Consider the following 18,810-nt stretch of genomic DNA (forward strand, 5'->3'; position numbering starts at 1 on the left):
GGGAACAGCTGCGTTGGCCCATTCCGGCTCCATATGGATTTGGTTTGACAACAAAGCTCCCTCTGTGTGTTCCCAAGCCCCTTACATAACCAGGGGCTGTGGGCAGAGGAGGAAAGGAGGAGGAGGTGGAGATGGGGACCAGGAGACACCAGGATGGGATGGCTGGAAAGGACACAGGGACCGGGAGGAGAGGGCAGGAGACGAGGACCAGAGGGGAGGAGAGGGTGGGAGCAGGAGGGGGAAGTGCTGGTCTTGACCTCCCAGTTCTGCCTCCTGCTTCCTCGGGAGGGGAGGGTGGAGTCCAGCCACTGACCTCTGCTTGTGGATGCTTTGTCTTCTTTTCTTTGGACCTTTCCCACCAGTCCTGGATGGGCTGAGGAGGGGCCGTGGGACCTGTCTGGGGTGAGGTGAGGTCAGGTATTGGGCTGGACTTGGGAGGCTGGTCCTTGGCCGCAGCCTGTAACTGTATAAATGCCGTAAAAGGGGAATCAGTTCCTGGCTTCCATTGCCTTCCCCCAGGCCCCAGCCCTGGTTCCAGAATCCCTCTGACCACTCCTCTTGCAGTGCTCAGGAGGGCAGAATAACTGCAGCCTTTCCCTGTGCCCTGCCAGGCTGGTCCTGGGCCCCCTCCCAGCCCACTCATCCCGGGATGCAGCTCTGGCCTTGGCCCACCCCCATCAGAGGGCCTGTGGCCCTGATCACCGCATTCCCCACTTTGTAATCAGATGTTCTCTCCTGAGCATCACTGACCCTGCAGCTGTCCAAATAGAGCAAGAAGCGAATGTTCTCTTTGGGGCACAGCTGGACTAGCAGCCCTGCAGGGCCAGGTGAGCTGCCAGTCCTGGGTGTGTTCTTGGGGGTGGGGGTGGGAGGACCACATCCTGGGCCGCGATCCCTTCAGCTCCTCCTGGGCAGGAGGAAACAGCCATGCAGGGGCGGTCAGGAGGACTGGGCTGCGGGTGGTTCTGGGCTCTCCCAGCTTCAATTGGGGCTGGGACCCTGGGGGACGTGACCCTGGGGGACATGCTCTCCTGGGTATTCCCAGGCTCTGTGTCTGGCCTGTGCCTCAGTGTCTGAGTTTTCTGGCACCAGGCTTCCTTGGGAAGAGCCTCTGGTTGTGCACCAGCCCTGAGGGTGGGGCTCATCCCAGGCTGCAGGGGACTGAGGGCCGAGCTCTTCCACCTTGAGAACAAGGATGGTTCCTCAGGGCTGGGAGGAGGAGGGAGGAGGAGGCGCTGGCCAGGACCTTAGATTACCCAGGGCATGGGGTTGGGGCCTCACAGATGATGGAGAAGCCAGGGTTCAGGCACTTGGCATGACCCTTGGCACCACCTTCAGTTGATTTAGTGTCTCTGCCCTGGGGTATTCCATGGGACCCTGGGCTGGCTGCTGTGTGCAAAGGTGGGTATGGGCCATAGCCCAGACCTGTTGAACCAGTTGTAGGCTCTGGAATCCTCTGTCCCCAGGTAGTGACCAGGCCCTGACAGGCCAGAATCTGTCCCTCCCATCACTCCCCCAGTTATGGGTGCAGATGACCCTGAAATTGCTAAAGCCTCAGGGCTTGAGCCCAGAAAGTGTGAGCAGGCTGGCGGGGCAGCTGGAGGAAGGCCTTGCAGGTTCCTGGATTTGGGTGCCAGGTGGGTTGAGAGGACAGTCCCTGTCACTGGGACTGGGCACAGGTGCAGAGAGGCTGAGACAGGCCCAGAGGACAGTGAGTGTGTGTTGTGTGGGCGCCGGGCCAGGGAGTGCCCTCCATGGGGCAGCGGGCTCTGCAGTACCCTCGGCCAAATGGCCACAGGCTGCCCAGGGACACTCTCCAGGCCTGCTGGGGACACACCTGTGGGGCTCATAGGTGTGGCTGGGTCTCCGGTCAGGAGCCACTCTTCCTGGAAGCTGAGTTTGCTGGACAGGAGGTGAGGAGCCCAGGGCTCCCCTTTCCTTGGCTTTGGGGGAAGAGGTTCCTGAGGGCTGGCACAGCGACTCCCTGCCCCTTAGAGGCTCCGGGCTGCCTGGTGACGGCTCCAGGGACCTGCAAGCTGACAGACAAAGTCTATAGGAGCCAGAGCTGGGGGTGGGAGGAACCCAGTGGGCCTGGGGGAGGTAAAGCAGCAGCTGCTGTAGCTGAGTCCGGCCCACGGCCAGCCCTGAGGAATGGAGGAAGAGAGTGCCCTGGCTGGGGAAGCCCCTCAAGCCCTGGAAGCTGTATGTGTGCATGGGGTGGTGGGGGCGTGCAGAGAGGAGGAGGACTGAGAGCTGGGTGTGTGTGTGCGCATGCCTGTGTCTGTGTGATCTGGTTCCCGGGTGTCTGAGTAGGGACCAATGTGTTTGTGCTGGAGAAGCCTGGGTAGGTTACTGAAATGGGGAGGGGTGGGGCTTGCTTTCCTTACCCCCCTTCCCGCGTCTTCATTGAGTGCTCATCTGGGGGCCCTGCTCCACTCTCCTTCCCGTGTGCAGGGCCCTCCCCTCTGGCGAGTCTGCCTGTCACTCGCTCAGCCCCTTTAACCCTGCTGGCTCCTAATGAGACTTCAGGTGTGGGCCCTCAAACCCTCAGCTGCACAGGTCTGGAAACATCCTTATTCATCAAGCACCAGGCTGACCATGGTGTCCGTCTCAGTGCCCAGCAGTTGTTCTGGTGAGGGGAGGCGGGAGTGCAAGGTCTGCCGAGTGAGGGTTCCTTCCGGGAGGAAGCAGGGTGAGCGCAGAAACCACTGCTCCAAAACACTTAAAAGCAGAGCCTGAATTCAGAGGCTGTGCTGTGGGGCAGGGCTGGAATTTGTGGCACCTGCAGGGCTGAACGTTGCCTTTGCTGTCCCTGCTCGGAGATTTTGGGGTACTGGGTCATCTGCAGAGGGAGAGTGTGTCATCTGCAGAGGGAGCACTGTTCTGGAAGTGGACTCTGCTCAGGTGTGGGGGGCCTGCCTGTAGGGGGCACTGTGGTGGAGATGGAGCACCGCTCATGACAGGAGGCTGGTGTCTGGTCAGGCTGAGGGATCTGTGTGCCAACCCTTCTGGGAAGGCTGAATGGGGCGGAACTGGTCAGGGCCTGGCGCCAACTCCAGGAGGTGCTACACCCAGAAAAAGAGAGAGCTGGAGAGCCACCTCCCCAGGGGCCTCTTCCTCCTCCTACCCCTCCCCCTCCCCTTCTGCATGCCATCACTCCCAGCAGCGTCCCCTGAGGCTGGGTCATGGGTGGATCTGAGTCGAGGGCAGGGCAGAGTGGGAGTGGCAGTGCCTCTGCCTGTCTCCCTGGCCGTGGCAGGTCCTTTGTCACATATGGGCTAGGAGAGGTGAGTATGATTGTGCTAGTGGTGGGGGCAGTGGCTGAGGACCCCTCTCTTTGCTGGGCTGGGGCAGAGCTTGAATGGAGAGGGGCTGCCTTGTGCCTGGGAGGGAAGGACCAGGTGTCGCTGGCACCTTCCAGGTGCTGAGTGCTTGTTCTGTGCCCAGCCCCTGCTGAGGCTGCGAACGTTAAAAGCCAGGATGTGTTTTGAGACTCGGGACACCTCTGAGGACTTGCTGCTGTTACCCACATTTAAAAGACGAGGACTCTGAAGCTCTGAGGTGCATAGAGTGTAGGGATTAAAAGTAGTTCTGGCTGAATTTTAAATCCTGGTTCCACCATTTTCGAGCTCTCTGATCTTGGGACCCTTAATGTATTTGCTCTGTGCCTCAGTTTCCCCATCTGTAAATGAGAATGAAAGAGTAATCCCACATCCATTGGTTGAAAACTTCAATAAGATTATGCATAGCAGGCCGGGTGTGGTGGCTCACACCTGTAATCCCAGCACTTTGGGAGGCCAAGGCAGGTGGATCACTTGAGGTCAGGATTTTGAGACCAGCCTGGTCAACATGGTGAAACCCCATCTCTACTAAAAATACAAAAATTAGCTGGATGTAATGGCACGTGCCTGTAATCCCAGCTACTTGGGAGGCTGAGCAGGAGAATCCTTTGAACTCAGGAGGTGGAGGTTGCAGTGAGCCAAGATCACGCCACTGTACTCCAGTCTGGACCACAGACTGAGACTCTGTCTCACAAAAATAAAAATAAAAAAAGATTATGCACAGCAACTGCAGCACAGCCCCAGGGATGATTTAAAAACGAATCCAGGGCCAGGCGTGGTGGCTCATTCCTATAATCCCAGCACTTGAGGAGGCTGAGACAGGATTACCTGAGGTCAGGAGTTTGTGACCAGCCTGGCCAATATGGTGAAACCCCATCTCTACTAAAAAGAAACCCCAGTTTCTGCCATGCCACAGTGTCCAAGTCAGTGACCTGCTCGCAGTCGGCCCTGAGGCCCTGTGGCTTCTGTTTCTGCTGACTTGTCCAGCCTCACTGTCTGGGGAGGCCTTGGGGTCCCCAGCCTGTGCTGGGACAGGGGTATTATTCCATTAGCCCTTCTGTGGAGCAAGTAGGGAAGGAGTGATGTGACCCCCGTGGCTCTCCTGGGACACAGGTTAGTCCTGTGGGTGACCTCACTTTAGAGAGGGCTGGCCAGCTGTGCCGGAATTAGGAAGTGGGTACAGCTGGACAAAAAGTGGCTGGAGCCAGCTCTGCAGAAAACACACCTGCTTATGAGAAGGGTATCCTTGTGAGTACAGGGGAAATGGCATGGAGAAAGACAAACACTGGTGGGTGGCTCTGCCAGCTTCCCCTGGGGTGCTTCTGGCGACGCCCAGGCCTGTGCACATCCAGATCTTTGCACTGCACTGTTTTAACTTGGAGAGGAGAGGAGGAAGTTAGCTGCTCTGAATGGTGTTGCTGCTAATCTCTACAGCACTTTCCTGTAAATTAGGAACGGTAACACACCCCCCTCCCCCGCCCCATTGGAGAAGCCCTGCACCAGAGCATACAGTTTGGCAAGTAGGGGGAGGGCTGGAGCCCAGCCTCACTTGCCGCCCTGGCCAGGCCGTGATCGCCCAGGGTGCATACTGTGGCTGGTGCTCTGCCACCTGCTGTTTCTGTCCTCAGGTTAGGACACAAGGAGGGCAAGCAGGGCCAGTCAGCGAGAGGCGCAGGTGATGCGTGTTTTAGGGCTTGAGATCTGCTGCTTCCATTTCAGTAATTGTCTTTGGAGCTACGTTGTTTGCTCATGCAACCTCCCTTCAAGATAGTGCCTTTTTCTTTCTCTCTTTTTTTTGGGGGGGGGGCGGGCGGGGGAGACAGTTTTACTCTTGTCGCCCAGGCTGGAGCACAGTGGTGCGATCTTGGCTCACTGCAACCTCCGCCTCCTGGATTCAAGTGATTCTCATGCCTCAGCCTCCCGAGTAGCTGGGATTACAGGTGTGTGCCACCATGCTCTGCTAATTTTTGTATTTTTAGTAAAGATAGGGTTTCCCCATGTTGGCCAGGCTGGTCTCGATCTCCTGACCTCGGGTGATCCACTTGCCTGGCCTCCCAAAGTGCTGGGATTATAGGCATGAGCCACCGTGCTGGCTGATAGTGCCATTTTTTTAAATCCCTATTTACCCGATGGAAAACCTGAGACCCGGAAAGGTCATTCACACTTCCAAAAGTGATGGTGGGTCCAGAATTCAGGTCCAAGTGTGAGACTTCAACATTTACATTCCTTATTTTTTCTTCTTCCTTTTTTTTCTTTTAATCAAATTATTAGTTGAAAATGTAGCACACTTATCAGTTTGAAACAGTTAAGCAGTACAAACGGGAATATGAGAGAAAGTCACTCTCCAGCCCGCCCTCTTGAGAGGCAATAGCCTTGTTTTGCATCCTTCTGAGTACTCTATTCACATAAGATGTATCTGAATATGCATGTAATTCTTTTGTGAAAGTGCATTTGGAAATAAGATCACTGTTTTACACCTGCCTTTTACATCTGAATATTATGCTTTGGAGATCAGTTGACATCAGCATGCATCGATTTGCATCCTATTTTTCACAGCTGCATAGTGTTTCGTTGTGTGTGCCTAATTTTTTAAAACAGGTGCCTATGCATAGATTTCATGTTTCCATCTTATGCCGTTAGAAAAAGTGCTGCAGTAAAGATCCTAACAGACAAGTCTCTTTGCAAATATAGGAAACTTTTCTGTGGAATAAGCTTCTGGCACGGAATCCCCGGGGTAAAGGGTATTTTGATAAATATTGTGAAATGTCTTCCCAGAAGGTGGCCTGGTTTTCACTTCCAGCATACATCTGTGAGAGGTCCTGCTTCCCACACTCCCCCAGCACTGTGTAGCTCAGGACCCTTGTTTTTTGCTGTTACTATTTATGAAAAATGGTATCTCAACCACACCGGAAATTTTAAATGTAGATAAATGTCTTATGTGCCATTTATATTTCTCTACAGTAAAGTATATATTCATAGCCTTAGCTTATTTTTAAATTATGTTCCTTCGTTGTTTGGGGAGTGGGGGGTAGACTTGCGTGAGTATGTTATAGGCTAAGGGAATTAACTGATATGTTAATATATGTACATCTTGCAAACGCACTTCTTAGTTTTTCTCTCTTTTAAGTATGAGCTTGTTTGCTTGCTCTCTGTATCTCACTTAAACTTTATGTGAGTGTATTCATCTTTCATTATTTAGCTTCTGAATTTATATTTCTTCAATCTCCATTCCTTTTTTTTTTTTTTTTTTTCTTGAAATGGAGACTCGCTGTGTCACCCAGGCTGGAGTGCGGTGGCACGATCTCGGCTCACTGCAACCTCTGCCTCCCGGGTTCAAGCAATTCTCCTGCCTCAGCCTCCCGATTTGCTGAGACTACAGACATGCACCACCACGCTCGGCTAATTTTTGTATTTTTTAGTAGAGACCATTTTGGCCAGGCAGGTCTCGAACTCCTGAACTCAATCAATCCACCTGCCTTGGCCTCCCAAAGTGCTAGGATTACTGGTGTGAACCACTGTGCCTGGCCCTCATTCTTTTTTTTTTATGTGAAAATATTTCAAATATGTAAAAATTAATATAACAGACCTCCATGTGATAATCAGCCAGATTTATCAAGTGTGAACCTTATCCCCTATTAGATATTTTTTCCTTTAAGAAATAAAATATCACAAGTATAGAACTAAAGATGTGCCACTATGATCTATTCTATTCTTCCCCACATTCCCTTTTTTTTTTTTTTTTTTTTTTTTTTGATGGAGTCTCGCTCTGTCGCCCAGGCTGGAGTGCAGTGGCACGATCTCGGCTCACTGCAATCTCTGCCTCCCAGGTTCAAGCGATTTTCTTGCCTCAGCCTCCTGAATAGCTGGGATTACAGACGCGCGCCATCACGCCTGTCTAATTTTTGTATTTTTAGTAGAGACGGGGTTTCACCATGTTGGCCAGGCTGGTCTCAAACTCCTGACCTCATGATCCGCCCGCCGTGGCCTCCCAAAGTGCTGGGATTATAGGCGTGAGCCACTGCGCCTGGCCTATTCTTTCATCATACACATAAGCAAACACTATTTACAAATATACACAAACTTAGTGCTGTTTTCTGATTCATCCTTTATCTATTTGCAACACTTTAAAAAGTTAATGTTATGTTTTCACGTTGATCCCAGTTGACCCACATGGATTGATTTCTTCAGTTGACATGGCTAGATAGTATTCAGTTGCATGAATGCAGCACAGCTTATGTAGCCATCCGTCTCCTGACGATAGTTAAGTTGTTTCCATTTTTTGCTATTGTAACACTGCTAATAAACATGCTTGAATGGGGTGTCCTGTACAAGGGAGGGTTACTCGGGGCTATGCCTGGAAATGCAATCACCAGATTGTAAGGTATGCACATCTTCAGCCTGACTACATATTGTGAAGTGCTCTTCTAAGCCTTTGTATCAACTGGTACTCCCACCAGCAATGTGTGAGAAACTATATTTGGTTTTAATCTGTATTCCCTGGTTACTAGTGAGCCTGAGCATCTTAGGTGTTTGAATTTGATCTGTGAATTGCCTTTTTGTGTTCTTTTTTATTCCTTTGATTGTTTTGGTGGTTATGGTAAAATGCACAAGCACAAGGTTCTATTGACCATCTTAACCCTTTTTATGTGTATAGTTCAGTGGCATTAAGTACATTTAGAATGTGCTACCATCCCGCCATCCATCTCCAGAAATCTTTTCATCTCGTCAAACTGAAACATCCTACCTGCTAGTCAATAGCTCATTTCCTTTTCCCCTTAGTCCTTGGCAGCCACCATTCTGCTTTCTGTGTCTATGAGTTTGACTGCTTTTGAGTACCTCCTGTAAGTGGAATGATACAGTATTTGTCCTTTTGTAACTGGCTTATTTCACTTTGCATAGTGTCTTCAAGGTTGATCCATGTTGCAGTGTATGCCAGAATTTCTTTTTTTCTTTTTTCTTTCTTTTCTTTTTTTTTTTTTTTTTTTTTTTGAGACAGAGTTTCGCTCTTGCTGCCCAGGCTGGAGTGTAATGGCATGATCTCAGCTCACCACAACCTCTGCCTCCTGGGTTCAAGCGATTCTCCTGTCTCAGCTTCCCGAGTAGCTGGGATTACACGCATGCACCACCACACCCGGCTAATTTTGTATTTTTAGTAGAGACAGGGTGTCTCCATGTTGGTCAGGCTGGTCTCGAACTCCCGACCTCAGGTGATCTGCGTGCCTCGACCTCCCAAAGTGCTGGGATTAAAGGTGTGAGCCACTGCACCTGGCCCACTTTGGATTTTATACAGCAAAACTCCATAATATTTCCTTTACATGAATTTCCTTTCTTTTTCAGGCTGAATAATATTCCATTGTATGCATAGATCACATTTTGTTCATTCATCCATTGATGGACACTTGGGTTGCTTCCCCATTAGCTATTGTGAATAATGCTGCTATGAACATGGGTGTACAAATTTCGCTTTGATATTCTGGTTTCAGTTCTTTGGGGTATATACCCAGAAGCACAGTTGCGGGAGCCTATCTTGTCTCTTGTTTTCTCTTTGATTCCATGTTTTTTCTCATTGTTTCATGGGAATACTGATATTATATATTCAAGTATTTGTTGATTACATGCACTGTACCTGACTTGTTCAAAGCCTGACATCTTGAGTACTGTGCACCCGTGCCTGCTGAGTAGTGGAGGAGGTTTGAAAGGGTCTGTTCTGGAGAGGGGGTGCTGCTCTGGAGAGGGGGTGCTGCTTTGGAGATGGATTAATCAGGAACTTGGGTACTGATTCTAGAAGGTACTGCATCTAGAAAGATGGGAGGTGAGGAGTGCAACTTCCCCAATTTTGCCTTTAACTTCAGATCGTTGGGGTGGGTGCATTGCTTCTCCTGGGATGGAGGGGTGCCGGGGAGCCCCTGACCAGGAACTGCAGCAGGTCCACACAGGCACTGGATTTGTCCTTTACTTTGGGCCCAGGCTGCACTCTTGACTTCCACCTCCTCACACTGGCTTCAGCTTTCTCACCCTGAGAATGGAATTCAAAGCCTCTGCCCCTCCCAGGCAGACACCAAGGTATGATTTTCAAGTGGTTGGTGTCTTGTGACTGGCAGCTGATACACGGGTGATACAATGTTTCTATACAGGAGTCTGCAGTGCCAGGCTGCAGGGGCGGATGGGGGTGGGGGTAGCCTGTGGAGCCTGAGGGTGGGAACAGAGAGACTTCTTTTGCTGTAGGTGGAAGCCTGTCTGGCTCCTTTCCCTCAAAGGTCAGGCAGCTTGAGAGATGTTTCCATCCTCTCATGCATGGCTCTGAGGCAGTTAGCTGGTCAGTTACTCACTGTGCTCTCTGCCAACTCTAATGAGCCAGGAAGCCTCCCCATGCCCAGGCGTGCAGTGATCACAGTGTTCAATGATGGGGGGAGGCTGCAGCGTCCAGCCAGGGGCTGTGCCACAGGGGCCAGAAGACATCTGACCTACTGTCACTGCCTCTTCCACGCTGTTCCACCTGCACTGGGGCGATGCCATCCGATGAACAGATCCATTTATTAATTCAACACGATTGTATTGAGAGCCTGCTGGGTGCCGGGCACTATTGTGGACATGGGTGATACAGCAGCAAGCAAAACAAGAGAAACATCTTTGCCAGCAGGGGAGGGGACCTGCAGTGTTGGGTGTTTGGAGTTGTTGCTGGGAAGTAGAGAAGCTGAGTAAGAGCTGGACAAAGAGGCCAGGCACAGTGGCTCACCCCTGTAATCCCAGCACTTTGGGAGGCCGAGTTTGGCAGATCACTTGAGGTCAGGAGTTCGAGACCAGCCTGGACAACATGGGGAAACCCCGTCCCTACTAAAAATACAAAAATTAGCTGGGTATGGTGGTGCATGCCTGAAATCCCAGCTACTTGGGAGGCTGAGGCACGAGAATTGCTTGAACCCGGGAGGTGGAGGTTACAGTGAGCCAAGATCACACCACTGTACCCCAGCCTGAACGACAAAGCAAGACTTTGTCCCCCCCAAAAAAAAATAGAGAAAAGGAAAGCTGGATGAAGAGAGATAGCCAAGCCCATGTCTAGGGAAAAGCATTCTTGACTGAGTGAACGAAAGTACAAAGCCTCAGAGGAGGGAGCATGCCTAGGTAGCCCCCCAGACCTGGTGAGGCTGGCGCGTGGGGCAGCCTCCATGGAGAGGAGTTCGGCAAGGAGGGAGGAGGTGCTGGCCAGTAGAGCACGTGTGTCTCTGTGGGTCAGAGCAAGGACCCGGGCTCTCCCCGTGAGTGAGAAGAGTCCATGGAGTTTTGGGGCTGAGGAGGAGTTTTACAGATGGCCGGTCTGTTCTGGGGACTTGCAATTAGCGGACCATCTGTATCCGAGTGTTGATCGGGTGGATTCTAACCCTGTGGGAGAACTTCCCAGCCCGTAGCCTGCTCTCGCTGTACCTGGCAGTTGTATTAATGACGTCAAATGCACAGTCCAGCTCGAGTCCCCTCTAGAACATGGGCAGCGGACACTAAGCCGAGAGGAATCGCTGTGGGTTGGCAGACAGTGTGGAGACTGACTCCTGGACAGGCTGTGGAATGTGTGGAAGCAGGTACAGCCCAGGCCTGCGCTGAGGTTCGGCAGGGAAGCCAGAGGAGTCCGCAGCTGGGGAGACCTGGCCTACGGCGGAGAGAGTCAGTCCGTGCCAGTGGTGGGATGTGGCTGCAAAAAATGGTCAGATTCATGGAAGTCTGGTGTCCAGCTGGCAGGCGTTAGTGGTCCCACAAATACAGCTGTGTGCCTTGAACACGTACTCCAGAGCTTCCAGAGAGCACCAGGGCTGTGGGGGCTAGAGACTGTGTCTCGTGCGGAAGCGTGGCTGAGAAGGGGCTCGACAGGCTCTTCGTCACTGTGCGGCGCCTTCGAAGGACTTGGACGTGCTTGAGACCCCTTCCCCTAATTGCTGTATAGGGCCGAGGTGGACATCCTAGGGATCGTGGAGTCTAGGGAGCCAGTCTGCACAGGATGGTTTTAGAAGAAGCCGTAGGGGTCGGGCACGGTGGCACATGCCTGTAATCTCAGCACTTTGGGAGGCCAAGATGGGCAGATCACTTGAGGTCAGGAGTTCGAGACCAGCCTGGCCAACATGGTGAAACTCCGTCTCTATTTAAAAAATACAAAAATTAGCCGGGTGTGGTGGCAGGTGCCTGTAGTCCCCACTACTCGGGAGGCTGAGGCAGGAGAATTGCTTGAACCCAGGAGGCGGAGGTTGCAGTGAGCCGAGATCATGCCATTGCACTCTAGCCTCGGCGACAGAGCAAGACTCTGTCTCAAAACAAAACAAAACAAAAAAAACCCAAGAAGCCATATGGTGTGGGGGTTCGGGGTGTGTTCTGGGCAAAGGAGCCAGAATTCCAGCCCCAGCTCCACTCCTCACGAGCTGTACAACCTGGGCCCGTTACTGACCCATTTCCCACTTTAGTTCCCTGACTCTACAATGGAGGTAATTATCATGTTGAACTCACCAGGTCGAGATCATATTTAATACTTGCACAGCCCTTAGAAGCATCTAGCACAGTGGTCCTCAGCATTTGGAAATGTCTGGAAACATTCTGTCACACCTGGGGAGTGGGATTTCCTTCTGGTGTCTAGTGGGTAAAGGCCAGAGATGCTGCTAAGCGTCCCACAATACACAAGACAGACCACACAACAATAAACTGTCTGGCCCCCAAAGTTAGTGGGGCAGAGATTGCAGGATCCTGATTCCTCTTCTTTTCTTCCTTTTTTTTTTTTTTTTTTTTTGCCCCTGGCCATGAGTAAGAGATCCTGGTTTCGCACAAAGTGAACGTGCGGTACGTTGTTTCAGTTGTTAATTCGCCATGCAATACATCGTTAGTCACGTATTATTGTTTGTCAAATGTGTATAAAACATCTGCCACATTCTTGGCAGTTTAATAGAATCTAGAGATATAAAGAAGTTCCTGACCACAGAGGTCATAGCCTCACAGGCAAGATAGGAAAACACAGAATTATATAATACGAAATTACATTATATCATAGAGTATATTCTATAGTAAGTTACTCCGATTGGCTCTTGGTATTAAAATGTCTTCAGTTTCAGAGGTCACAGGATAGCAGGCAATATTTGAAAGCCAGTAAATATAAAATATATTACCTGTGTGAAAGAGAATTTTTCAGGCACAATAATATTTTAAAGAGTTTGTGTAAGAAGTGAATTGGGAAACAGAAAACCAAAAGAGGTTTAGTGGCCCAATGACAGTTTCAGAGGCAGGTGTTTTGAGGGTGAATGTAAAAGCAAAATGAAGAATTTATTTGATTTAATTGGTTGCAATTACAAAATTGCTTTGTTTGGTTTACTTTGTTGGAAGTTTCCTAGTCACATAACCATATGTTAGTTGGCTACTTATGATTGGCTGAAGTTTTATTTGTGTCAAACAGAAGCGTTTCCCATAAATAACCCCAGTTAAGATTTGATTATGCTGTCTTTCAAGCAAGGTTAAGGCTGTTGTTAAGGCCTCATTGGTTTTGTTTGGTAAGGAATTTTTCAGGCCTGGTCTCCAAATTTTGCTTTAACAATTCCTTGCTTTTGGTTATTCTCTCAGCAAGCTGATAGTGTGAGTAGATGACACAGCATTACTCTCTGTTACCACCACCAGTGTAGTCACTGGGACAAAGAGTCAGGTGGATGTTGTTGTCATCATCAGTAGGTAGGTTGGGGATGAGAATTCATGGCCACAGTTAGCAGTTACATAGTCAGTGTTGCTTTCCTCAAGTTGAATGATCCTCATGGTAACTGTTTGATATTTGAGCAGCTGTTGGAAATCATTTAGCACCCTTGAGAGAATACAAGGCACCAGAGGGGTAAACATAATAATTATAAGGAGAATAATAGCCAAGGATTGAAAAATTCCTCTGAGCAAAGATTCCCAGGAGCCAAGACTTAACCAACTGAGTGAATCAATGGAGAAGGCAGTGCCCATCTAATGAAAAACCCATGTGTGTTCTTTAAGGTTTTTTAAGTTTTCAGTAATACCTGATTTGTTAACATAAAAATGACACTTTTTTTTTTTTTTTTTTTTTCTGAGATCGAGTCTTACTCTGTCGCCCAGGCTGGAGTGTAGTGGTGCAATCTCAGCTCACTGTAACCTCCACCTCCCAGGTTCAAGTGATTCTCCTGCCTCAACCTCCTGAGTAGCTGGGACTACAGGTGTGTACCACCACACCTCACTAATTTTTGTGTTTTTAGTAGGGATGGGATTTCACCGTGTTGGCCATGCTGGTCTTGAACTCCTGACCTCAGGTGATCCACCTGCCTCAGCCTCCCAAAGTGCTGGGGCTGGGATTACAGGTGTGAGCCACCATGCCTGGCCAACACCTTCTTTTTTTTTTTTTTTTTTTTTTTTTGAGATGGAGTCTCACTCTGTCTTGCCCAGGCTGGAGTGCAGTGGTGTGATCTTGGCTCACTGCAGCCTCTACCTCCTGGGTTCAAGTGATTCTCCTGTCTCAGCCTCCTGAGTAGCTGGGAATACAGGTGTGTGCCATCACACCGGGCTAATTTTGTATTTTTAGTAGAGACAGGGTTTCACCCAGGCTGCTCTCAGACTCTTGACCTCAGGTGATCCACCTCTCTCAGCCTCCCAAAGTGCTGGGATTATAGACGTGAGCCATGCGCTCGGCCGGCAACACCTTTCTACCAATTAGGGAACAAGGTCTCCCTTTTTGAGCAGTTAAAGTAGCAAGAAGTCTTCTATTGTACAGTACTACTGAGGCCAATTTATTCATCCCAGATTGTACTGCTTAAGATAATTCGAAGTGTCATTTAAACTTTTTCAGAAGTTGCTAAAATATTAATTGATTTTTTTCAATTCACTCAACTGAGAGAAACGGGCTCTTACAGAAGTATGAAATCCAGAACCCCTTCATAAGACTGTGTCTGGGATATTATGATTCTCTTGTGAGGGGTTACTTTATGTACAAATGACTCTAAGGATTTGTATGGCAATTGAAGAGTCATATCTAGTCATTTTAGGTAGAAGATAGCCCAAACCACAGATCCAGACTGGCTAGGTGGATCTTTATATATTTTGGATCTTTATATATATATGGATCTTTATATATTTTGTTGCATAAAATGAATAATTCGGTGTTATCGATAGAAAGGGTCAAAGTGCATCCTATTACCCACCAATTGGGGGTAATATGAATGTCATGGTTATTGGTCACATCTGCGTCTGCACAGTGCCACGTTGAATGGTTATGGTTTCAACTGGAGTAGGAACAAAAAACATTTCCATGAATTTGAGAAAATGACTGTATGCCATCATCAATTAGGGATGATTTGTTTTCTTTTTATTTGAGACGGAGTCTTGCTGTGTTGCCCAGGCTGGAGTGCAGTGTGCAATCTTGGTTTACTGCAACCTCCGCTTCCCGGGTTCATGCAATTCTCCTGCCTCAGCCTCCCAAGTAGCTGGGACTACAGGCACGTGCCATCATGCCCAGCTAATTTTTTTTTTTTTTTTTTTTTTTGAGACAGAGTCTCGCTCTGTCGCCCAGGCTGGAGTGGGGTGGCGCGATCTCAACTCACTGCAAGCTCCGCCTCCCGGGCTCATACCATTCTCCTGCCTCAGTCTCCCAAGTAGCTGGGACTACAGGCGCCGGCCACCACACCCGGCTAATTTTTTGTATTTTTAGTAGAGACAGGGTTTCACCATGTTAGCCAGGATGGTCTGGATCCCCTGACCTTGTGATCCACCCGCCTCGGCCTCCCAAAGGGATGATTGGTTTTCTTTCCAAATATGACCTGACCTGATCTATCCAATAAGCAAGACTATTATTTACATTATATAGTGGATCTATTGAGGCATACAGTTTTCCTGTAGCGTTTCCATTGAACCAATGTCTAGTTCTAGTAAGTTCTCTGATGATATGATTGAGGCTTTCATGGTCATGTTCGGATTTTATATATGTGTCTCATGTAGGAATCTAGTCTTCATAATCTGTGTCAAACCTAAGAAATTGATTACAGAGGGATACTGGAACACTGCCTAGATTCGGCCCAGTTCCATTCATGTTTTCTGTGCATAGAGATAAGTTACCATTAATGACATCAATCGTAGTTGTAGGCCATCCCTTTGCCTCTGTTGCTTCTTCCCAGAGCTACACTGGTTGATCATAAATATCAGCCAACTGCCAAGGGAAGGATACCAACCCTTTTCATAATGCCATTTTCCTGAATTGCTCACTCAAGTGTGTATGGGAGCAGGTTCTAATATTAGTTGTGATTCTTTCCATTTATCTAGAGGATTACGTAGCCACCAATTGCTTTGCTTAGTAGCGAGAATGGCTTCATGTTGAGCAGTAGATCTTAGAGGATATTCAGTGTGAATAATGAAATTCCCTAACAAAAATAAAAGTGTGAATATTTTGTGCTAAAACAAAACAAAAACAAGTCTGAGTCAATGGAAGGGGGCCGCATGGAGTCTTGTTTCATTGTCTTGGGAAAGCTGTGTCTATTTCATGATATCATATACTTTTATGGAAGGATTTCTCTTGGGTATCCTTAATTTTAATTTTATTATTATTATTATTATTATTATTGAGACGGAGTTTCTCTCTTGTTGCCCAGGCTGCAGTGCAGTGGCACGATCTCAGCTCACTGCAACCTCCGCTTCCCGGGTTCAAGTGATTCTCCTGCCTCATCCTCCTGAGTAACTGAGATTACAGGAATCTGCCACCACACTCGGCTAATTTTTGTATTTTTAGTAGAGATGGGGTGAACCATGTTGGCCAGGCTGGTCTCAAACTCCTGACCTCAGGTGATCGACCCGCCTTGGCCTCCTTAAGTGCTGGGATTACAGGCATGAGCTACCACGCCCGGCCTGGTATCCTTAATTTTAAATCACATGTGGGTTAACAAGTCCAAAACTCTAAGAGAGCTCTCATTAGCTGTGAAACATGTACCCAAGGTTCAAGATCCTGACGTTTTGCTACGGTGAGAATAGTAACTGAAACTGGTGTAGTCTCTTTCAACAGGGCTCAAGGGCAGTTGTTCTCTGCCTTCTTTTACGAAAGAGCTAGTCTCGGCTGGGCACAGTGACTCGCGCCTGTAATCGTAGCACTTTGGGAAGCTGAGGCGGGCGGATCACCTGAGGTCAGGAGTTTGAGACCAGCCTGGCCAACATGGTGAAACCCCATCTCTACTAAAAATACAAAAATTAGCTGGGCGTGGCGACGCATGCCTGTAATCCCAGCTACTTGGAAGGCTGAGGCAGGAGAATCGCTTGAACCCATGAGGTAGAGGTTGCAGTGTGCCGAGATTGTGCCACTGCACTCCAGCCTGGGTGACACAGCGAGACTGTCTCAAAAAAAAAAAAAAAAAAAAAAGTCCAGTTTCCAGATTCCAGGTCACGTAAGGTGGGATCATCGGTAGGCAGGTCACAGAAAGCCTCTTTCACCTGGTGGAATGTACTTTGGCATCATACATCAAGACCTTGCAGTATTGAGTCATATCAGAGCCAACAGTAGAGTGGATAAATGAAGTTCTATTATGAAAGGCACAAGTCGTTCAGTATTTATTTCGTGAAGGGCCACTTTATGTGTTCCCCTAGGGGCTGATGTTCTTGCCATAAAGGTCGGTGATAATTCTTTTGGCCAAGGTAATTGAGTTGACTCTGTTAATTCAGCTAATTTTGGTTTCGTGATACCATTTCTGCATTCAGCCTTTCCAGAAGAGAGAGTGATAAGGGCAATGATAGTGCCGTCAGGTCTGTAAACTCTTATTTGGTGGATAACCTGTCAAATAAAGCAAATTGCCCTAGCACTAGAGACCTCCTCGGCAGGTAGGTGGGATTTCGTCTTTCTGGAGCCTGAGTGTCTCCAAAGAAGAGCTGCCACATGGAGCTTCCCTGACTGGTGACCTCCACCCTCTTCTCTCCAGAGCTCTTTGCCCCAGAGGAATCTGCAGGAATGGAGGGAGTTGGCCAAAGCAGGGAGATTTTTACTCAGACCATATCCAGGTGAGCACACAACAGCCTTTTGTGCTTGGGCTGATGCGTGCATTTCTGTCTGTACATGCGTGCCTGGAAGTGTGCAGATGAGTGTGTGAGAGAGGGTATATGGCCATGCATCCTTGTGTAGACAAGAACATGGGATACACTTGTGCATGTGCACAGCCGCTCCCCAACCCGGGCCTGTGGTGCTGTCCTGCCCCTAGCCCAGAGCTGGCCTCTGTTGGCTTTGAGACCCTGGCTTTGCACTGTGGCTTTGCTCGGCCTTAGAGACCAGCTGCTCCCCTGCTGTGGTCTCTCATAGTGGAGACTGATCCCTGGCCACCCATTCAGCTGCCTGAGGGCCCTGGGACCAGTGGTCATCCCCCACCTCCCAAAACAGAGGTGTGTAGGGGTTCCCTGCCTGGAGTCCCAGCCCTGCCAGGATGGAGAAAATGGGCACCAGTTACTGTGACCCATTCCGGCTCCATATGGATTTGGTTTGACAACAAAGCTCCCTCTGTGTGTTCCCAAGCCCCTTACATAACCAGGGGCTGTGGGCAGAGGAGGAAAGGAGGAGGAGGTGGAGATGGGGACCAGGAGACACCAGGATGGGATGGCTGGAAAGGACACAGGGACCGGGAGGAGAGGTCAGGAGACGAGGACCAGAGAGGAGGAGAGGGTGGGAGCAGGAGGGGGAAGTGCTGGTCTTGACCTCCCAGTTCTGCCTCCTGCTTCCTTGGGAGGGGAGGGTGGAATCCAGCCACCGACCTCTGCTTGTGGATGCTTTGTCTTGTTCTCCTTGGACCTTTCCCACCAGTCCTGGATGGGCTGAGGAGGGGCCGTGGGACCTGTCTGGGGTGAGGTGAGGTCAGGTATTGGGCTGGACTTGGGAGGCTGGTCCTTGGCCGCAGTCTGTAACTGAATAAATGCCATTAAAAGGGGAATCAGTTCCTGGCTTCCATTGCCTTCCCCCAGGCCCCAGCCCTGGTTCCAGAATCCCTCTGACCACTCCTCTTGCAGTGCTCAGGAGGGCAGAATAACTGCAGCCTTTCCCTGTGCCCTGCCAGGCTGGTCCCGGGCCCCCTCCCAGCCCACTCATCCCGGGATGCAGCTCTGGCCTTGGCCCACCCCCATCAGAGGGCCTGTGGCCCTGATCACCGCATTCCCCACTCTGTGATCAGACGTTCTCTCCTGAGCATCACTGACCCTGCAGCTGTCCAAATAGAGCAAGAAGCGAATGTTCTCTTTGGGGCACAGCTGGATTGGCAGCCCTGCAGGGTCAGGTGAGCTGCCAGTCCTGGGTGTGTTCTTGGGGGTGGGGGTGGGAGGACCACATCCTGGGCCGCGATCCCTTCAGCTCCTCCTGGGCAGGAGGAAACGGCCACACGGGCGGCCACGAGGATTGTGGGGCGGCGGGTGGTTCTGGGCTCTCCCAGCTTCAGTTGGGGCTGGGACCCTGGGGGACATGCTCTCCTGGGTGTTCCCAGGCTCTGTGTCT

At 49.9% G+C, this 18,810-nt stretch overlaps 1 protein-coding gene across 8 annotated transcripts in view; it reads left to right on the forward strand.

Moving 5' to 3' along the window:
• ST3GAL4 (ST3 beta-galactoside alpha-2,3-sialyltransferase 4) overlaps positions 1 to 18,810 on the forward strand; it is a 63,649-nt gene that overhangs the window by 8,421 nt on the left and 36,418 nt on the right. Inside the window, exon 2 of one of the 8 annotated variants that reach the window (XM_063727861.1) lies at positions 17,261 to 17,339. The exons of 6 other annotated variants lie outside the window; for them this stretch is intronic. The gene's annotated coding sequence lies outside the window, so the exon portion shown is untranslated. Of the gene's footprint in view, positions 1 to 17,260; positions 17,340 to 18,810 lie in introns of those variants that run through there. One more of the 8 variants, XM_054523641.2, reaches the window with a different exon arrangement.

Source organism: Pongo abelii, chromosome 9, assembly GCF_028885655.2.
Source record: "Pongo abelii isolate AG06213 chromosome 9, NHGRI_mPonAbe1-v2.0_pri, whole genome shotgun sequence".
NCBI classification, from domain to species: Eukaryota; Metazoa; Chordata; class Mammalia; order Primates; family Hominidae; genus Pongo; species Pongo abelii.